Source organism: Cherax quadricarinatus, chromosome 32 (genome assembly GCF_038502225.1).
Source record: "Cherax quadricarinatus isolate ZL_2023a chromosome 32, ASM3850222v1, whole genome shotgun sequence".
Lineage (NCBI taxonomy): Eukaryota > Metazoa > Arthropoda > Malacostraca > Decapoda > Parastacidae > Cherax > Cherax quadricarinatus.
Window position 1 is genome coordinate 32,914,964 of NC_091323.1, and position 23,613 is coordinate 32,938,576.

Genomic DNA, 23,613 nt, shown 5'->3' on the forward strand with positions numbered 1-23,613 from the left:
ACGGAAAACAAAACTGTACCAAAAATATACATTATTTCTGTCATACGGAAAATCTTGACAATAGAGCAGTTCAGGAAATTAGAGAGACGGACGATAACATACTTAAGTGTGAATAGATGATGTCATCGATCTGCAGAGAAAACTACCATGCATTGTTGAATTATCATGCTACAGCATTGTTGAATTATCATGCTACAGCATTGTTGAATTATCATGCTACAGCATGTTGAATTATCATGTTACAGCATGTTGAATTATCATGCTACAGCATTGTTGAATTATCATGCTACAGCATGTTGAATTATCATGCTACAGCATGTTGAATTATCATGCTACAGCATGTTGAATTATCATGCTACAGCATGTTGAATTATCATGCTACAGCATGTTGAATTATCATGCTACAGCATGTTGAATTATCATGCTACAGCATGTTGAATTTACAGCATGTTGAATTATCATGCTACAGCATGTTGAATTATCATGCAGAGACATGCTACACAGGAATTATCATGCTGGGAATTATCATGCTACACTGTTGAATTATCATGCTAGTGCCAACAGGGTGGGAGACACTGGGAGTGCCAACAGGGTGGGAGACACTGGGAGTGCCAACAGGGTGGGAGCAACTGGGAGTGCCACGAGAGTGGGAGGAACTGAGAGTGCCAGGAGGAACTGAGAGTGCCAGGAGGGTGGGATGAACTGGGAGTGCCACTAGAGTGGGAGCAACTGGGAGTGCCACGAGAGCGGGAGGAAATGGGAGTGCCACGAGAGTGGGAGGAACTGGGAGTGCCACGATGGTGGGAGGAACTGGGAGTGCCAGGAGAGAGAGAGGAACTGGGAGTGCCACGAAGGTGGGAGGAATTGGGAGCGCTACGAAGGTGGGAGGAACTGGGAATGCCACGAGGGTGGGAGGAACTGGGAGTGCCACGAGAGTGGGAGGAACTAGGAGTGCCACGACAGTAGGAGGAACTGGGAGTGCCACGAAGGTGGGAGGAACTGGGAGTGCCACGAAGGTGGGAGGAACTGGGAATGCCAGGAGGGTGGGAGGAACTGGGAGTGCCACGAGGGTGGGAGGAACTGGGAGTGCCACGAGGGTGGGAGGAACTGGAAGTTCCACGAGAATGGGAGGAACTGGGAGTGCAAGGAAAGTGGGATGAACTGGGAGTGCCACGAGGGTGGGAGCAACTGGGTGTGCCACTAGAGTGGGAGAAACTGGGAGTGCCACAAGGGTGGAAGTAACTGGGAGTGCCACAAGAGTGGGAAGAACTGGGAATGCCACGATGGAGGGAGGAACTGGGAGCGCCAGGAGAGTGGTAGCAATTGGGAGTGCCACGAAGGTGGGAGGAACTGGGAGTGCCAGGATTGTGGGAGGAACTGGGAATGCCACGAGGGTGGGAGGAACTGGGAGTGCCACGAGGGTGGGAGGAACTGGAAGTGCCACGAGAATGGGAGGAACTGGGAGTGCCAGGAAGGTGGGATGAACTGGGAGTGCCACGAGGGTGGGAGCAACTGGGTGTGCCACTAGAGTGGGAGCAACTGGGAGTGCCACGAGATTGGGAGGAACTGGGAGTGCCACGAGAGTGGGAGCAACTGGGAATGCCACGATGGAGGGAGGAACTGGGAGTGCCAGGAGAGAGATAGGAATTGGGAGTGCCACGAAGGTGGGAGGGATTGTGAGTGCCACGAGGATGGGAGGAACTGGAAGTGCCAGGAGGGTGGGAGGAACTGGGAGTGCCACGATGGTGGGAGGAACTGGGAGTGCCACGAGGATGGGAGGAACTAGCAGCGCCAGGAAAGTGTGAGCATCTTGGAGTGCCAGAAGAGTGGGAGCAACTGGGAGTGCCACGAAGGTGGGAGGAACTGGGAGTGCCACGAGGGTGGAAGGAACTGGGAGTGTCACGAGGGTGGGAGGAACTGGGAGTGCCACGAGGGTGGGAGGAACTGGGAGTGTCACGAGGGTGGGAGGAACTGGGAGTGTCACGAGGGTGAGAGGAACTGGGAGTGCCAGGAGAGTGGGAGCAACTGGGAGTGCCAGGAGAGTGGGAGGAACTGGGAGTGCCACGAGGGTGGGAGGAACTTCGAGTGCCACGAGGGTAGGAGACAGAGGGAGTGCCACCAGTGTGGGAGGAACTGGGAGTGTCAACACGGTGGGAGGAACTGGGAGTGTCACCAGGGTGGGAGCAACTGGGAGTTCCACGAGGGTGGGAGGAATTGGGAGTACCACGAGAGTGGGAGGAACTGGGAGTGCCAGGAGGGTGGGATGAAATGGGAGAGCCACTAGGGTGGGAGCAACTGGGAGTGCCACGAGAGCGGGTGGTAATGGGAGTGCCAGGAGAGTGGGAGGAACCCGGAGTGCCACGATGGTGGGAGGAACTGGGAGTGCCACGAGAGTGGGAGGAACTGGGAGTGCCACGAAGGTGGGAGGAACTTTGAGTGTCACGAAGGCGGGAGAAACTGGGAGTGCCACGAAGGTGGGAGGAACTGGAAGTGCCACGAGAATGGGAGGAACTGGGAGTGCCAGGAGGGTGGGATGAACTGGGAGTGCCACGAGGGTGGGGGCAACTGGGTGTGCCACTAGAGTGGGAGGAACTGGGAGTGCCACAAGGGTGAGAGTAACTGGGAGTGCCACAAGAGTGGGAGGAACTGGGAATGCCACGATGGAGGGAGGAACTTGGAGTGTCAGGAGAGTGGTAGCAATTGGGAGTGCCACGAAGGTGGGAGGAACTGGGAGTGCCAGGATTGTGGGAGGAATTGGGAGTGCCACGAGGATGGGAGGAACTGGGAGTGCCACGAGAGTGGGAGGAACTGGAAGTGCCACGAGAATGGGAGGAACTGGGAGTGCCAGGAAGGTGGGATGAACTGGGAATGCCACGAGGGTGGGAGCAACTTGGTGTGCCACTAGAGTGGGAGCAACTGGGAGTGCCACGAGAGTGGGAGGAACTGAGAGTGCTACAAGAGTGGGAGTAACTGGGAGTGCCACGAGAGTGGGAGGAACTGGGAATGCCACGATGGAGGGAGGAACTGGGAGTGCCAGGAGAGAGGCAGCAATTGGGAGTGCCACGAAGGTGGGAGGAACTGGGAGTGCCACGATTGTGGGAGGGATTGTGAGTGCCACAAGGGTGGGAGGAACTGGAAGTGCCACGAGGGTGGGAGAAACTGGGAGTGCCACGAGGATGGGAGGAACTGGGAGCGCCAGGAAAGTGTGAGCATCTTGGAGTGCCAGGAGAGTGGGAGCAACTGGGAGTGCCACGAAGGTGGGAGGAACTGGGAGTGCCACGAGGGTGGGAGGAACTGGGAGTGTCACGAGGGTGGGAGGAACTGGGAGTGCCACGAGGGTGGGAGGAACTGGGAGTGTCACGAGGGTGGGAGGAACTGGGAGTGCCACGAGGGTGGGAGGAACTGGAAGTGCCGCGAGGGTGGGAGAAACTGGGAGTGTCACGAGGGTGAGAGGAACTGGGAGTGCCAGGAGAGTGGGAGCAACTGGGAGTGCCAGGAGAGTGGGAAGAACTGGGAGTGCCACGAGAGTGGGAGGAACTGGGAGTGCCACGAGGGTGGGAGGAACTGGAAGTGCCACGAGAATGGGAGGAACTGGGAGTGCCAAGAGGGTGGGATGAACTAGGAGTGCCACGAGGGTGGGGGCAACTGGGTGTGCCACTAGAGTGGGAGGAACTGGGAGTGTCACAAGGGTGGGAGTAACTGGGAGTGCCACGAGAGTGGGAGGGACTGGGAATGCCACGATGGCGGGAGGAACCGAGAGTGCCAGGAGAGAGGTAGCAATTGGGAGTGCCACGAAGGTGGGAGGAACTGGGAGTGCCACTACTGTTTGAGGAATTGGGAGTGCCACGAGGGTGGGAGGAACTTTGAGTGCCACGAGGGTGGGAAGAACTGGGAGTGCCACGAGGATGGGAGGAACTGGGAGTGCCAGGAGAGTGTGAGCATATGAGAGTGCCAGGAGAGTGGGAGCAACTGGGAGTGCCATGAAGTTGGGAGGAACTGGGAGTGCCACTAAGGTGGGAGGAACTGGGAGTGCCACTAAGGTGGGAGGAACTGGGAGTGCCAGGAGAGTGGGAGCAACTGAGAGTGCCAGGAGAGTGGGAAAACTGGGAGTGCCACGAGGGTGGAAGGAACTGGGAGTGCCACGAGGGTGGGAGGAACTGGGAGTGCCACGAGGGTTGTAGGAACTGGGAGTGCAGGAGAGTGAGAGCAACTGGGAGTGCCACGAAGGTGGGAGGAACTGGGAGTGCCACGAGGGTGGGAGGAACTGGGAGTGCCACGAGGGTGGGAGGAACTGGGAGTGCCAAGAGAGTGGGAGGAACTGGGAGTGCCACGAAAGTGGGAGGAACTGGGAGTGCCACGAAAGTTGGAGGAACTGGGAGTGCCACTAGGGTAGGAGGAACTGGGAGTGCCATGATGTTGGGAGAAACTGGGAGTGCCATGATGGTGGGAGGAACTGGGAGTTCAACGAGGGTGGGAGGAACTGGGAGTGCCATGATGGTGGGAGGAACTGGGAGTGACACGAGGATGGGAGGAACTGGGAGTGCCAGGAGGGTGTGAGGAACTGGGAGTGCCACGAGGATGGGAGGAACTGAGAGTGACACGAGGATGGGAGGAAGTGGGAGTGCCACGAGGCGAGGATGGGAGGAACTGGGATTGCCAGGAATGTGACAGGAACTGGGAGTGACACGAGTATGCAGCAGCAGTAGGCATAGCACCAGCAGCATCAGCACCAGTCACAACAGCACCAGCAACAGCAGCACCAGCAGCAGCAGCACCAGTTGAAGGCAGCACCAGCATCAGCAGTCCCAGCAGCATAAGCAGCAGCAGTTAGCAGCATCAGCACCAGCAGCAGCAGCATCAGCAATTAGCAGCACCAGCAGCTTGCGCAGCGCATTGCAGGTACACGCCAGCAGCGCAGCAGAGTTGCAGCAGCAGCAGCAGCAGCAGCAGCGTTGCTGCACAGCAGCAGCAGCAGCAGCCGCCAACAGCAGCAGCAGCAGCAGAGCAACATCAGCAGCACCAGCACCAGCAGCAGCAGTTAGCGCAGCAGCTTGCAGCAGCTGCAGCAGCGCGCTGCATGCGCAGCAAGTGCTGCTGCAGCCGTTGCAAACAGCGCGTTGGGCAAGCAGCAGCAGCAGCAGCTAAGCTGCTGCAGCTGCTGTTGTTGTTGCAGCAACAAATCGCGCAGCAGCAACGCAGCAGTTAAGCATGCTGCTGCTGCTGTTGTTGCGCAGCAGCTTGCTGCAGCAGCAGCAGCTGTTGTTGCAGCTGCAGCAGCACCAGGAGCAGCACCTTGCCGACGGAAACGTTAGCATGCCAAGCAGCTGCACCAGCAGCGTTGCTGTTGCAGCAACCAGCACCAGCAGCAGCAGCAGCACCAGCAGTTGCTGTTGCAGTTGCTGCTGCTGCTGCTGTTGCAAGCAGTTGCGCCGCCAACAGCAGCTGCGCAGCAGCAGCAAACACCCAGCAGCAACCAGCACCAGCGCGTTGCGTTGCGCACCAGCAGCGCTGCTGCCAGCAGCTGCTGCTGCTTGCTAAGCGTTGTTGCAAGCAGCCGTTGCTGAAGCTGTTAACAGCGCTGCAGTTAAGCAACAGCAGCAGCAGCAGCGTTGCTGCTGCAGTTGCTACGTTGCTGCCAGCGCCGCTGTTAGCAGCAGCAGCTTGCTTGCAAGCCAGCCGCCGTTGCTGCATGAGCAGCAGCAGCGCTGTTGCGCCAACAGCGCTTGCTTGTTGCAACAGCAGAGCGCAGCGCTGCTGGCTGCTGCTTGCTAGGAGTCCGATGGAACGCTGCAGCAACAGCAGTAGCTGTAGCCGCGGCAGCAGCAGCAGCAGTTGCTTGTTACAGCAGTTAAGCAGCAGCAGCGCAGGCAGGAGCAGCAGCAGCGTCCCAGTCAACAGCAACAGCAAGCAGCGCGCGGATGCAGCAGCAGCAATAGCAGCAGCAGTTGTTAGCAGCAGAACCCACTCAGCACAGCAGCAGCAGCAGCAGCAGCAGTTGCATGTTGCTTGTTACAGCAGTCCCGCAGCAGCAGCAGCAGTCCCAGCAGCACTACAGTCGCAGCAGCAGCAGCAGCAGCAGCAGCAGCAGCAGCAGCAGCAGCGCTGCTGCTTGCTTGCTTGCTGCTGCACCGCTGTTAACTGCTTGTTGCAGCGCTTGTTGTTATGTTAACTGTGCAGCGCATCAGCATGTGCTGTTGTTGCAGCAGCAGCAGTTACAGCAGCAGCAAGCTGCTGCTGCTTGTTGCTGTTAAGCAAGCGCGCCATGCAGCTGCTGCCAAGTTGCAGCAGTACTGTTAGCTGTTGCTGCCGCGTTGAGCAGCAGCTTAAGCAAGCGCTTGCGCTGCCTGCCGCTGCGTTGCTGCCGCTGTTTCCATCAAACAGCAGCTTGCAGCAGCAAGCTGCTGCTTGTTGCAATTAGCAGCAGCAGCAAACGTTAAGCTGTTGCTGCAGCAGCAGCGTTAAGCGCCAGCAACAGCAGCTGTTACTATTGCTGCACAGTCAGCAGCAGCAAACAGCAGCCAAACAGCAGCAGCAGTTACAGCAGTTGTTGCTGCTGTTAGTTGCAGCAGCAGCCTTGCTGCAGCAGCTCCCGTTATGACAGCGGAGCAGCCAACTGTGCGGTTAAGTGGGCAAGCAGCAGCAGCAGCAGCAGCAGCAGCAGCAGCAGTTGCTGCAGCTGTTGAGCAGCAGCAGCAGCAGTACAGCAAGCAGTAGCAGTAGCAGCAGTAGTAGTAGTAGCAGTAGCAGTAGCAGTAGCAGTAGCAGTAGCAGTAGTAGCAGTAGCAGCAGTAGCAGTAGCAGTAGTAGCAGTAGCAGCAGTAGCAGTAGTAGCAGTAGCAGTAGCAGTAGTAGCAATAGCAGTAGCAGTAACAGTAGCAGCAGTAACAGCAGTAGCAGTAAGACATCAATACTGTGGAACTCATAATAAAGATACCTAACTGTTGCATATGTGTCTTACCTAACAACTGTGGAACTCAAACAAGATTACGGTATCCAGGCAGTTTCCTGGAGACCACTCCGATGTTAGAGTAATGTGGAGGCTTCTCTTACTACTACCTGGAGTCTACCTGTAATCTACCTTGAGTCTACCTGCAGGGTGTCCCGGGGGTTAACGTCCCAGAGATAGACCAGGACCTGATCAACCAGGCTGACTTTAGGTATCCCTCCAGCTCCGTCTTCAAGACAGCCAGTAGTCTGTTTGGTAATCCCCCTTATGTATGCTGGGAGGCAGTTGAACAGTCTTGGGCCCCTGGCACTTATTTTGTTGTCTCTTAGATGAAGGAGGGAGAGTGGATAATGTTGCTTAATTAAAGCTGGGGAAACTACTAAAGAAACGTGTTAAATTAAGCAAGAGGGAAGTATGCATTGAAAAAGTATTAGTCTGTGCTCAGTAAAGAGAAATGAGACGGACGACCACTTTAAATGTCAGATAAAATTTTACGAAGAGCTTCTTGTAGAGCTGGATTCATGTGTTCAGCAACAGGGAAGCAGCTAGAGTAACACAACATGCTATGAGGCAACATAACCACAGGCGAGATATTGACAATGATGTAGATTCGTGAGGAATGAACTGGGAATTATTGGACTGAGGCAAGGATGGTGGTGTTGTTAGAAGCTGTTAAGTTCTCTGTAGAGAAGTGGAGAGATAAGGTACTGGAAAGAGGAGAGTTGAGAGAGGTACTGGAGAAGAGAGAGGAAAGACAAGGTGCTGGAGAAGAGAGAGTAGAGACATGATACTAGAGATAAGAGAGTAGAGACAAGGTACTGGAGAGGAGTTTACATTTAATATAGAATAACTTAAATATATTAACAAGTGCAGAAACAGAGATTTCTTACAGAGCCTGAGAGAGCAGTGAATAATCTGCCTGATGAATGTAAGATACGATCCACACACACACACACACACGCACACACACACACACACACACACACACACACACACACACACACACACACACACACACACACACACACACACACACACACACACACACACACACACACACACACACACACACACACACACACACACACACTGTTCCTCACCTGGTCCCACTAAGGAGGAACTGAAGAACTGGCCAGATAACAGAATAAATTTACATTTTTCTGACGGGGATGTCATGTGCCAAGACATAACGTCGAAAAATATGACTACTAACAGCATTTAGGACTGGAAAATAAAGCAATCCTTGGAGAATATGGAATGATTTTTGAAAATAATAAATGAGTTAACTGACATGGGGAAAAAAACTCTTGTTAGAGCTTTTCAATACATAAATTGTTAAGAGTGCAATATTCCAAGACATTGCAAGAGAGTTGCAATAACACACGTGTCCCTCAAGTTCTTATGTAAAGGCATGAAGTGGATAATATTGAATGGAGTTTATTATTTTTGCTCGAGGATCAACTGTCTTGGCGTTTTTATTTTGTTTCTTCGAAGACAAAATTACGTCTGAGTGCAGTATTAAATATTTATCTAATGAAAACGGCTGCCTGACACTGTCAGGGACTTGTTCAGTGCTACTTTGCTGACAGGTTGAACACTATACCTGGCTTGTGTTACCTCTGGCACATGTTCAGTGCTACGTTGCTGACAGGTTGAGCACTATACCTGGATGGTGTTACCTCTGGCACATGTTAAATGCTACGTTGCTGACAGGTTGAACACTTTGTAGATGAATGGTTCACAGAACCGACACGTTGATAAATTAGACACATATGCAACTCTTGGGTATCTTTATTAAGGAAACGTTTCGCCACACAGTGGCTTCATCAGTCCATACACAGGAGAAGCTTGAAGAATAGGAGGAGAATGAGGTAATCAGTCCCTCAACCTTGAGTCGATGTAGTCAGTCCATCAATCTTGAGTAGAATACGGCATATGAGCGGAGAAGGAGCTTATAAACCGTAGGTAGGAGAGGTGCAGCAGTCATAGGTGGTGTCACATTTGCCCAATGTGGAAGTAGGTCGTGCCCAAGGGTTAGGCAAGCAAAGAATGGATGGACTGATGGACTGCCCACATCGACTCAAGGTTGAGGGACTGATTACCTCATTCTCCTCCTATTCTTCAAGCTTCTCCTGTGTATGGACTGATGAAGCCACTGTGTGGCGAAACGTTTCCTTAATAAAGATACCAAAGAGTTGCACATGTCTAATTTATCAGGTTGAACACTATACCTGACTGGTGTTCCCTCTCATGTATCGTTGTTGTTCCTCGTGGGAATGTATGTTGCCCACTGTCTAAAGTCACTGATGAAGTGAAGAGGGAAGTATAGTAGGTTAAAGATTTGTGTAAGAGAGAGAGAGAGAGAAGTGCATGAAGAGGACTGAGGTGTTCCTGAAGCGGGACTAATCCAAGAGGCTCAGTGACTCTGGGAAGTGTGGCTGTGCTAGGCACGACTGGATGTCTCTGACTGTGACTCTGGGAAGTGCGACTGTGCTAGGCACGACTGGATGTCTCTGACAGTGACTCTGGGAAGTGTGGCTGTGCTAGGCACGACTGGATGTCTTTGACAGTGACTCTGGGAAGTGTGGCTGTGCTAGGCACGACTGGATATCTCTGACAGTGACTCTGGGAAGTGTGGCTGTGCTAGGCACGACTGAATCTCTCTGACAGTGACTCTGGGAAGTGTGGCTGTGCTAGGCACGACTGAATGTCTCTGTGACAGTGACTCTGGGAAGTGTGGCTGTGCTAGGCACGACTGGATGTCTCTGACAGTGACTCTGGGAAGTGTGGCTGTGTTAGGCACGACTGGATGTCTCTGACAGTGACTCTGGGAAGTGTGGCTGTGCTAGGTACGACTGGATGTCTCTGACAGTGACTCTGGGAAGTGTGGCTGTGCTAGGCACGACTGGATGTCTCTGACAGTGACTCTGGGAAGTGTGGCTGTGCTAGGCACGACTGGATGTCTCTGACAGTGATTCTGGGAAGTGTGACTGTGCTAGGCACGACTGGATGTCTCTGACATTAACTCTGGGAAGTGTGGCTGTACTAGGCGCGACTGGATGTCTCTGACAGTGACTCTGGGAAGTGTGGCTGTGCTAGGCACGACTGGATGTCTCTGACATTGACTCTGGGAAGTGTGGCTGTACTAGGCGCGACTGGATGTCTCTGACAGTGACTCTGGGAAGTGTGGCTGTGCTAGGCACGACTGGATGTCTCTGACAGTGACTCTGGGAAGTGTGGCTGTGCTAGGCACGACTGGATGTCTCTGACAGTGACTCTGGGAAGTGTGGCTGTGCTAGGCACGACTGGATGTCTCTGACAGTGACTCTGGGAAGTGTGGCTGTGCTAGGCACGACTGGATGTCTCTGACAAGTATAACTGGACAGGTTTCTTTGTTCAATGTACTAGTTGTTCTCGTTCCTAGTGGCTTTGCTGGGATGAACAAATAACAGTTGTTCAGCTAACTAAGAATTATGAACAAAGAATAAACAACAAAAGACAAAAAAGACGGATAATAAAGTCCTTTGTAAGATTATCTTTTACGTCGTTGAATTTACAGTCGAAAAAGGATTTATATTACCTCAGCAGAAGTTAAAATATATCCTGTTGTATGGTATACTGTTTCTCTTCCCCAGGATGCAACTCATGATAGATTGTATCATCCAGGTACCTATTTACTGCTGCTGGGTGAATATAGGCAGCGAATGCAAGAAGACTAAACACCCAGGTACCTAATTACTGCTGGGTGAATATGGCTAGCAAATACAAGGAGACTAAACACCCAGGTACCTATTTACTGCTGGCTGAACACAGGCAGCGAATGCAAGAACACTAAACACCCAGGTACCTAATTACTGCTGGGTGAATATGGGCAGCAAATGCAAGGAGACTAAACACCCAGGTACCTATTTACTACTGGGCGAACAGGGACACCAAGAGGTAAGGTGGCTTAAACCTAATCCATTTCTCTTCCGTGGACACACAGGAGCGCGTCGCGAGTCAAGGTTTGAGTAACCAGCGGAGTGATATGCGGTACAGCATCGCTGTTATTGATATCTGAAGAACATACGGCCAAGTTAAGAGTCATGGCGACATCTGGGAACTTAACAACTTGGCATTTAGGCCCTCTGCCCTTTAATAAAGTGAGAGAATGCGCATGTATTGTGGCAGAGACAGCGGTACTTGCCGCATATTGGTACGCTGCTCAGAGAGACACACGCTAATCTGATGTCATTGTTTTAAAGAGGAACTTCACTGATGTGGAGCAGAGCACGGCAGTTCCTTCCACATCCATTTAGCAGGGATTTTAAGCTTCTCTGTATCTCTCTGTTTCTCTCTCTCTCTCTCTCTCTCTCTCTCTCTCTCTCTCTCTCTCTCTCTCTCTCTCTCTCTCTCTCTCTCTCTCTCTCTCTCTCTCTCTCTCTCTCTCTCTCTCTCTGTCATCTTTTGTGATGGAATATGAGAGTAAACCCATCCTGTGTGATGGAATGCAACAGGCAACCCACCTTGTTACGTTACCGGGGTGACATCCATTTCGTTACCGTGGTGGCATCCGTATGGTTACAGGAGTGACCTCAGGTAGCTAGAATGTTCTCCAGCTAGCTAGAGTGTTCTTCACCTAGCTAGAGTGCTCTCCAGCTAGCTAGAGTGTTCTCCAGCTAGTTAGAGTGTCCTTCACCTAGCTAGAGTGTTCTTCACCTAGCTAGAATATTCTTCAGTCAGCTAGTGTTCTTCACCTAGCTAGAGTGTTCTCCACATAGCTAGAATGTTCTCCAGCTAGCTAGAGTGTCCTCTGGCTAGTTAGAATGTTCTCCACATACCTAGAATGTTCTCCAGCTAGCTAGAGTGTCCTCTGGCTAGTTAGAATGTTCTCCACATACCTAGAATGTTCTCCAGCTAGCTAGAGTGTCCTCTGGCTAGTTAGAATGTTCTCCACATACCTAGAATGTTCTCCAGCTAGCTAGAGTGTCCTCTGGCTAGTTAGAATGTTCTCCACATACCTAGAATGTTCTCCAGCTAGCTAGAGTGTCCTCTGGCTAGTTAGAATGTTCTCCACATACCTAGAATGTTCTCCAGCTAGCTAGAGTGTCCTCTGGATAACTAGAAGGTTTTATCTAGTGGATGTTAGTGGCTAGTTTATGCACCTCATATCCATGCTGTGGAGGGTAGCGCAAGAGCATACGGATACATAAAAGACCTAGGAACTAAGCATCAAGAGAGTGCACAGGAGTACAACTGGATTTATTTCTGAAAATTTAGGATATTTGTTATCTGTTATCTTATTTTCATTAAAACGATATCTTGACATATCACACAGGTTATTATACAATATATTCCTCAATCAGTGTACAGGACAGCACAGTGTTCAAGATAGTGATTATAAGACTGACTACATACTGTGTATTTAGGTTGATCATCATCTGTGTGTCTACCAGACTGCCAGAAGTACTTGTAACCAAGCCTAAGCCAGGCTACCACAACATCAAGACTGCCAGAAGTACTTGTAACCAAGCCTAAGCCAGGCTACCACAACATCAAGACTGCCAGAAGTACTTGTAACCAAGCCTAAGCCAGGCTACCACAACATCAGTCAGCGTTCACGTTACAAGTTTCTTCTTAAACGTATTTACGTGCGTTCATGTTATCATGGTGAGTCAAAGATTTACTCAGACTTCTAACTATTTCTATAACATTCAGATTCATTGTTCAGATATACCCAAGTTATATTCTACATTTTTCTTGATAATGAGGCTGACTTATCAAGTTTATCACGTAGGAGTAACTAAATGTGTGTTAAAATCCATAAGAATTTTATATTAATCTCGCCTTTCTCTGGATTTTGAGTATCTATATCCGGCTTCTGCAATAAGCATGTTGCTAGTCATTATGAGAATCAAGGACTTCGGCGATAACATGGAATCAGTAGCGAGGAAGGAACGACGCTAAGTTACCTTAACTATAGCGCCATTAGGATTGTAATTCAGTTTACAACATAGAAGTCCAGAAATTATTTCTTATGCCTAACTCATCATGGTTGATAGAGTTCTTATCTAGGGAGGTGACAACAAGAACAGGTGAAACTCTGTTTGTAGACTCCTGCTGGAGGTGACAACAAGAACAGGTGAAGCTCTGTTTGTAGACTCCTGCTGGAGGTGACAAAATCAACAGTTGAAGCTCTGCTTGTAGACTCCTGCTGGAGGTGACAACAAGAACAGGTGAAGCTCTGCTTGTAGACTCCTGCTGGAGGTTACAACAAGAACAGGTGAAGCTCTGCTTGTAGACTCCTGCTGGAGGTGACAACAAGAGCAGATGTAGCCCCACTTGTGCACTTGTAGACTCCTGCTGGAAGTGACAGCAAGAGCAGATGTAGCACTGCTGGTAGACTCCTGCTGGAAGTGACGGCAAGAGCAGATGTAGCCCTGCTGGTAGACTCCTGCTGGAGGTGGCAACAAGAGCAGATGTAGCCCTACTTGTAGACTCCTGCTGGAAGTGACAGCAAGAGCAGATGTAGCCCTGCTGGTAGACTCTTGCTGGAGGTGACAACAAGAGCAGATGTAGCCCTACTTGTAGACTCCTGCTGGAAGTGACAGCAAGAGCAGATGTAGCCAGGCTGGTAGACTCCTGCTGGAGGTGACAAGAGGAGATGTATCCCTGCTGGTACACTCCTGCTGGAAGTGACAACAAGAGCAGATGTAGTCCTGCTGGTAGACTCCTGCTGGAGGTGACAACAGCAGATGTAGCCCTGCTGGTAGACTCCTGCTGGAGGTGACAAGAGCAGATGTAGCTCTGCTGGTAGACTCCTGCTGGAGGTGACAACAAGAGCAGATGTAGCCTTGCTTGTAGACTCCTGCTGGAGGTGACAAGAGCAGATGTAGCCCTGCTGGTAGACCCCTGCTGGAGGTGACAAGAGCAGATGTAACCCTACTGGCAGACTCCTGCTGGAGGTGACAAGAGCAGATGTAGCACTGCTGGTAGACTCCTGCTGGAGGTGACAAGAGCAGATGTAGCTCTGCTGGTAGATTCCTGCTGGAGGTGACAACAAGAGCAGATGTAGCCCTGCTTGTAGACTCCTGCTGAAGGTGACAAGAGCAGATGTAGCTCTGCTGGTAGACTCTTGCTGGAGGTGACAACAAGAGCAGATGTAGCCCTGCTGGTAGACTCCTGCTGGAGGTGACAACAAGAGCAGATGTAGCCCAGCTGGCAGACTCCTGCTGGAGGTGACAAAAGCAGATGTAGCTCTGCTTGTAGACTCTTGCTGGAGGTGACAACAAGAGCAGATGTAGCTCTGCTGTTAGACTCCTGCTGGAGGTGACAACAAGAGCAGATGTAGCCTTGCTTGTAGACTCCTGCTGGAGGTGACAAGAGCATATGTAGCCCAGCTGGTAGACTCCTGCTGGAGGTGACAAGAGCAGATGTAGCCCTGCTGGTAGACTCCTGCTGGAGGTGACAAGAGCAGATGTAGCTCTGCTGGTAGACTCCTGCTGGAGGTGACAACAAGAGCAGATGTAAGACTCCTGCTGGAGGTGACAAGAGCAGATGTAGCCCTGCTTGTAGCACTCTGGTAGACTGCTGGAGGTGACAATTCCTGAGCAGATGTAGCCCTGTTTGTAAACCCTGCTGGTAGACTCCTGCTGGAGGTGACAAGAGCAGATGTAACCCTGCTGGCAGACTCCTGCTGGAGGTGACAACAGCAGATGTAGCACTGCTGGTAGACTCCTGCTGGAGGTGACAAGAGCAGATGTAGCTCTGCTGGTAGATTCCTGCTGGAGGTGACAACAAGAGCAGATGTAGCCCTGTTTGTAAACTCCTGCTGAAGGTGACAAGAGCAGATGTAGCTCTGCTGGTAGACTCCTGCTGGAGGTGACAACAAGAGCAGATGTAGCCCTGCTGGTAGACTCCTGCTGGAGGTGACAACAAGAGCAGATGTAGCCCTGCTGGTAGACTCCTGCTGGAGGTGACAAGAGCAGATGTAGCTCTGCTTGTAGACTCCTGCTGGAGGTGACAACAAGAGCAGATGTAGCACTGCTGGTAGATTCCTGCTGGAGGTGACAACAAGAGCAGATGTAGCCCTGCTTGTAGACTCCTGCTGGAGGTGACAAGAGCAGATGTAGCTCTGCTGGTAGACTCCTGCTGGAGGTGACAACAAGAGCAGATGTAGCCCTGCTGGTAGAACTACTAGTAATGAGGTGAGGCGTGTTGTCTACAACAGGGGTCTCCAACCTGTTTCCTAGAAGTGCCGCTTGTGGCCCTTCTAGGAAATGGATGCGGCCCTCACATATAAATTATAAATTCACTCTTTTGAAGGTTCCACACTCCACAATCTCAACAATTACAAAATATTATTGCTAACATTCATAAAATTTTTAAAAATTAGCAAATGTGGTCCTCCTTTAAATTTGACTTTTCAAACTGGCCTTTATATACTAAAAGGCTGAGGACTACTGGGCGGAGATGCACTTCATACAAGAAGAGACAGGAAAATCATCTTTATGCCTGAAAGATTCCGTGTGGAGGTGACTCAATTTTTTCAAGATATTTAAGAACCGTGATCCTGAGATGCAGTATGGTCGCCTGTGACCCCTCAGACTCATTACATGGTCCACCTCTGACCCTGAGACTCGCTACTTGGCCCACCTCTGACCCTGAAACTCGCTACTTGGCCCACCTCTGACCCGAGACTCGCTACTTGGCCCACCTCTGACCAGAGACTCGCTACTTGACCCACCTCTGACCCTGAAACTCGCTACTTGACCCACCTCTGACCAGAGACTCGCTACTTGACCCACCTCTGACCAGAGACTCGCTACTTGACCCACCTCTGACCCTGTGACTCGCTACTTGACCCACCTCTGACCAGAGACTCGCTACTTGACCCACCTCTGACCAGAGACTCGCTACTTGACCCACCTCTGACCCTGAAACTCGCTACTTGACCCACCTCTGACCCTGAAACTCGCTACTTGACCCACCTCTGACCCTGAAACTCGCTACTTGACCCACCTCTGACCCTGAAACTCGCTACTTGACCCACCTCTGACCCTGAAACTCGCTACTTGACCCGGTTTCAAAGCAATGTTGAAGGCTCAACTTTCAATAAATATGAGTGTTCAAATAAGTTAACAAGACGTCTCTAGCAGCTGAAAGAGTAGATCAGACCTTACTGAATGTTGCAATAACTTTATCAGACCTATCTAAGTGCTGAAAGACGTTGACTATACGTATCTGAAAGTTGTAATAAGCTAATTAGACGCATCTAAATATTGTAAGAAGTGATTAGAAGTATCTAAGTGTTGAAAAAAGTTAATTAGACGAATCTAAATGTTGCAGTTGAGTGGACTAGGCATGACTGAGCATTCCATAACTGTATTCAGGAACACCAGTAAATTACCAATGGCTCTAATAAGCGTGGAAAAAATGCAAAATCTTATCTGAACTGCTTAGATGGCCATTTACAGCCAGTTAACGTATGCTAGATTAGTAAACACAGCTCGCGTAAATTATGTAAATGAATATGTAAATAACATTGATGTTCATAAAGTTTAATATTGATTTAAGGGATGTAATGGCGGTTTTATATTGATTTTGGGGTAAATTTGGTTTCCAGACTAAGAATTGTGTTGTAGAATATTTTTTCTTAGCCTTTAATACCGTTGCTGCCAACACTACTAGTCATGCCACTACTATAACCACCAGTACTACCACTATTGCCAACACTACTAGTCATGCCACTACTATAACCACCAGTACTACCACTATTGCCAACACTACTAGTCATGCCACTACAATAACCACCAGTACTACCACTATTGCCAACACTACTAGTCATGCCACTACTATAGCCACCAGTACTACCACTATTGCCAACACTACTAGTCATGCCACTACTATAACCACCAGTACTACCACTATTGCCAACACTACTGGTCATGCCACTACTATAACCACCAGTACTACCACTATTGCCAGCACTACTAGTCATGCCACTACTATAACCACCAGTACTACCACTATTGCCAACACTACTAGTCATGCCACTACGATAACCACCAGTACTACCACTATTGCCAACACTACTAGTCATGCCACTACGATAACCACCAGTACTACCACTATTGCCAACACTACTAGTCATGCCACTACGATAACCACCAGTACTACCACTATTGTCAGCACTACTAGTCATGCCACTACAATAACCACCAGTACTACCACTATTGCCTGCACTACTAGTCATGCCACTACAATAACCACCAGTACTACCACTATTGCCAGCACTACTAGTCATGCCACTACAATAACCACCAGTACTACCACTATTGCCAGCACTACTAGTCATGCCACTACAATAACCACCAGTACTACCACTATTGCCTGCACTACTAGTCATGCCACTACAATAACCACCAGTACTACCACTATTGCCAGCACTACTAGTCATGCCACTACAATAACCACCAGTACTACCACTATTGCCAACACTACTAGTCATGCCACTACAATAACCACCAGTACTACCACTATTGCCTGCACTACTAGTCATGCCACTACGATAACCACCAGTACTACCACTATTGCCTGCACTACTAGTCATGCCACTACGATAACCACCAGTACTACCACTATTGCCAGCACTACTAGTCATGCCACTACAATAACCACAAGTACTACCACTATTGCCTGCACTACTAGTCATGCCACTACAATAACCACCAGTACTACCACTATTGCCAGCACTACTAGTCATGCCACTACAATAACCACCAGTACTACCACTATTGCCAGCACTACTAGTCATGCCACTACAATAACCACCAGTACTACCACTATTGCCTGCACTACTAGTCATGCCACTACGATAACCACCAGTACTACCACTATTGCCTGCACTACTAGTCATGCCACTACGATAACCACCAGTACTACCACTATTGCCAGCACTACTAGTCATGCCACTACAATAACCACAAGTACTACCACTATTGCCTGCACTACTAGTCATGCCACTACAATAACCACCAGTACTACCACTATTGCCAGCACTACTAGTCATGCCACTACAATAACCACCAGTACTACCACTATTGCCAGCACTACTAGTCATGCCACTACAATAACCACCAGTACTACCACTATTGCCTGCACTACTAGTCATGCCACTACGATAACCACCAGTACTACCACTATTGCCTGCACTACTAGTCATGCCACTACGATAACCACCAGTACTACCACTATTGCCAGCACTGCTAGTCATGCCACTACGATAACCACCAGTACTACCACTATTGCCAGCACTACTAGTCATGCCACTACGATAACCACCAGTACTACCACTATTGCCAGCACTGCTAGTCATGCCACTACGATAACCACCAGTACTACCACTATTGCCAGCACTACTAGTCATGCCACTACAATAACCACCAGTACTACCACTATTGCCTGCACTACTAGTCATGCCACTACAATAACCACCAGTACTACCACTATTGCCAGCACTACTAGTCATGCCACTACAATAACCACCAGTACTACCACTATTGCCTGCACTACTAGTCATGCCACTACAATAACCACCAGTATTACCACTATTGCCAGCACTACTAGTCTTGCCACTACGATAACCACCAGTACTACCACTATTGCCAGCACTACTAGTCATGCCACTACAATAACCACCAGTACTACCACTATTGCCTGCACTACTAGTCATGCCACTACAATAACCACCAGTACTACCACTATTGCCAGCACTACTAGTCATGCCACTACAATAACCACCAGTACTACCACTATTGCCAGCACTACTAGTCATGCCACTACAATAACCACCAGTACTACCACTATTGCCAGCACTACTAGTCATGCCACTACAATAACCACCAGTACTACCACTATTGCCAGCACTACTAGTCATGCCACTACAATAACCACCAGTACTACCACTATTGCCAGCACTACTAGTCATGCCACTACAATAACCACCAGTACTACCACTATTGCCTGCACTACTAGTCATGCCACTACAATAACCACCAGTACTACCACTATTGCCAGCACTACTAGTCATGCCACTACAATAACCACCAGTACTACCACTATTGCCTGCACTACTAGTCATGCCACTACAATAACCACCAGTACTACCACTATTGCCAGCACTACTAGTCATGCCACTACGATAACCACCAGTACTACCACTATTGCCAGCACTACTAGTCATGCCACTACAATAACCACCAGTACTACCACTATTGCCTGCACTACTAGTCATGCCACTACAATAACCACCAGTACTACCACTATTGCCAGCACTACTAGTCATGCCACTACAATAACCACCAGTACTACCACTATTGCCAGCACTACTAGTCATGCCACTACGATAACCACCAGTACTACCACTATTGCCACCACTACTAGTCATGCCACTACGATAACCACCAGTACTACCACTATTGCCAGCACTACTAGTCATGCCACTACAATAACCACCAGTACTACCACTATTGCCAGCACTGCTAGTCATGACACTACTATAACCACCAGTACTACCACTATTGTCAGCACTACTAGTCATGCCACTACGATAACCACCAGTACTACCACTATTGCCAGCACTACTAGTCATGCCACTACGATAACCACCAGTACTACCACTATTGCCAGCACTACTAGTCATGCCACTACGATAACCACCAGTACTACCACTATTGCCAGCACTACTATTCATGCCACTACGATAACCACCAGTACTACCACTATTGCCAGCACTACTAGTCATGCCACTACGATAACCACCAGTACTACCACTATTGCCAGCACTACTAGTCATGCCACTACGATAACCACCAGTACTACCACTATTGAAAGCACTACTAGTCATGCCACTACGATAACCACCAGTACTACCACTATTGCCAGCACTACTATTCATGCCACTACGATAACCACCAGTACTACCACTATTGCCAGCACTGCTAGTCATGACACTACTATAACCACCAGTACTACCACTATTGTCAGCACTACTAGTCATGCCACTACGATAACCACCAGTACTACCACTATTGCCAGCACTATTAATCATGCCACTACGATAACCACCAGTACTACCACTATTGCCAGCACTACTAGTCATGCCACTACGATAACCACCAGTACTACCACTATTGCCAGCACTACTAGTCATTCCACTACGATAACCACCAGTACTACCACTATTGCCAGCACTACTAGTCATGCCACTACAATAACCACCAGTACTACCACTATTGCCAGCACTGCTAGTCATGCCACTACGATAACCACCAGTACTACCACTATTGCCAGCACTACTAGTCATGCCACTACGATAACCACCAGTACTACCACTATTGCCAACACTACTAGTCATGCCACTACAATAACCACCAGTACTACCACTATTGCCAACACTACTAGTCATGCCACTACAATAACCACCAGTACTACCACTATTGCCAGCACTACTAGTCATGCCACTACAATAACCACCAGTACTACCACTATTGCCAACACTACTAGTCATGCCACTACAATAACCACCACTACAAAACATCCAGGCCATGAGAAAACCTGGGTAGCCACAGCCACTCAAGAGGGAGAGGTTTTTTAGTGCCAGGAAGGAAAAAAAACTGGCAGGAAATGGCAGAAATCGTACACCAAATCCAGTCATTCCTGGAGTGGAACCACAGTCGATGGCCTCCACTCCAAACCAACAGATACAGATACTAATGCCGGAAAAAAAATTTCCCCCCCATCAGTACCAACAATACCACCAGTCCGATAACATTCTTCTTTGCAAATATACAGGGTCTAAAGCCAGCAACAAACAACAAAATACCTTTCATCCGTGGACTGCTTGCAGAGGCAAAGGCAATGTTCGCGGCTTTCACTGAGACCCACATAAAGGATCACTTGGACAACGAAATATGGATCCCAGGTTACAACCTATACAGATGTGACAGAGTGAACAGGCAAAAGGGGGGGGGGGGGTTGGCCTGTACATTGCAGAGTCACTTGTTTGCACAGAACTGCTAAATGCCTCAAATGATGTAGTGGAAGTTTTAGCAGTAAAGGTCGAGAACCAAAACCTAGTCATTGTGGTAGTCTACAAGCCTCCGGATGCAACATCCCAGCAATTCCAGGAACAGCTGTTAAAAATTGACCACTGTCTGGAAAATCTTCCAGCTCCTGCACCCAACATCTTGCTCCTGGGGGATTTCAACTTAAGGCACCTAAAATGGAGGAATATAGCAAATAATATTGTTGCAGTAATAACACCAGGAGGCAGCTCTGACGAAAACTCACACTCACGCGAGCTTTTAAATCTCTGCACAAAATTCAATTTAAACCAGCAAATAATAGAGCCTACTAGACTGGAGAATACACTAGACCTCATCTTCACTAACAATGATGATCTGATAAGAAATATCACCACATCAAAAACAATATACTCAGATCACAACATAATTGAGGTTCAGTCATGTATGCGCGGAGCCCCAGACCGACATAATGAGATTAGTCACGAGGGAGCATTCACCAAATTCAACTTCAATAACAAAAGCATAAAGTGGGACCAAGTAAACCAAGTCCTAACTGATATAAGCTGGGAAAATATACTATGCAACACAGACCCCAACTTATGCCTAGAACAGATTAACTCGGTGGCACTCGATGTATGCACAAGGCTTATTCCTCTAAGAAAAAGGAGGAGTAGATGTAAAATAGAAAGAGACAGGCGCTCCCTTTACAGGCGACGGAAAAGAATAACAGAGCGGCTAAAAGAGGTCAATATATCTGAAATGCGTAGGGAGACACTGGTCAGAGAAATAGCAAGCATCGAACTTAAGCTAAAAGAATCCTTTAGGAGTCAGGAATCGCGGGAAGAACTAAAAGCCATAAATGAAATCGAAAGAAACCCAAAGTATTTCTTCTCCTATGCCAAATCAAAATCGAGAACAACGTCCAGTATTGGGCCCCTACTTAAACAAGATGGGTCCTACACAGATGACAGCAAGGAAATGAGTGAGCTACTCAAGTCCCAATATGACTCAGTTTTTAGCAAGCCGCTAACCAGACTGAGAGTCGAAGATCAAAATGAATTTTTTATGAGAGAGCCACAAAATTTGATTAACACAAGCCTATCCGATGTTATCCTGACGCCAAATGACTTCGAACAGGCGATAAATGACATGCCCATGCACTCTGCCCCAGGGCCAGACTCATGGAACTCTGTGTTCATCAAGAACTGCAAGAAGCCCCTATCACGAGCCTTTTCCATCCTATGGAGAGGGAGCATGGACACGGGGGTCGTCCCACAGTTACTAAAAACAACAGACATAGCCCCACTCCACAAAGGGGGCAGTAAAGCAACAGCAAATAACTACAGACCAATAGCACTAACATCCCATATCATAAAAATCTTTGAAAGGGTCCTAAGAAGCAAGATCACCACCCATCTAGAAACCCATCAGTTACACAACCCAGGGCAACATGGGTTTAGAACAGGTCGCTCCTGTCTGTCTCAACTATTGGATCACTACGACAAGGTCCTAAATGCACTAGAAGACAAAAAGAATGCAGATGTAATATATACAGACTTTGCAAAAGCCTTCGACAAGTGTGACCATGGCGTAATAGCGCACAAAATGCGTGCTAAAGGAATAACAGGAAAAGTCGGTCGATGGATCTATAATTTCCTCACTAACAGAACACAGAGAGTAGTCGTCAACAGAGTAAAGTCCGAGGCAGCTACGGTGAAAAGCTCTGTTCCACAAGGCACAGTACTCGCTCCCATCTTGTTCCTCATCCTCATATCCGACATAGACAAGGATGTCAGCCACAGCACCGTGTCTTCCTTTGCAGATGACACCCGAATCTGCATGACAGTGTCTTCCATTGCAGACACTGCAAAGCTCCAGGCGGACATCAACCAAATCTTTCAGTGGGCTGCAGAAAACAATATGAAGTTCAACGATGAGAAATTTCAATTACTCAGATATGGTAAACATGAGGAAATTAAATCTTCATCAGAGTACAAAACAAATTCTGGCCACAAAATAGAGCGAAACACCAACGTCAAAGACCTGGGAGTGATCATGTCGGAGGATCTCACCTTCAAGGACCATAACATTGTATCAATCGCATCTGCTAGAAAAATGACAGGATGGATAATGAGAACCTTCAAAACTAGGGAGGCCAAGCCCATGATGACACTCTTCAGGTCACTTGTTCTATCTAGGCTGGAATATTGCTGCACACTAACAGCACCTTTCAAGGCAGGTGAAATTGCCGACCTAGAAAATGTACAGAGAACTTTCACGGCGCGCATAACGGAGATAAAACACCTCAATTACTGGGAGCGCTTGAGGTTCCTAAACCTGTATTCCCTGGAACGCGGGAGGGAGAGATACATGATTATATACACCTGGAAAATCCTAGAGGGACTAGTACCGAACTTGCACACGAAAATCACTCACTACGAAAGCAAAAGACTTGGCAGACGATGCACCATCCCCCCAATGAAAAGCAGGGGTGTCACTAGCACGTTAAGAGACCATACAATAAGTGTCAGGGGCCCGAGACTGTTCAACTGCCTCCCAGCACACATAAGGGGGATTACCAACAGACCCCTGGCAGTCTTC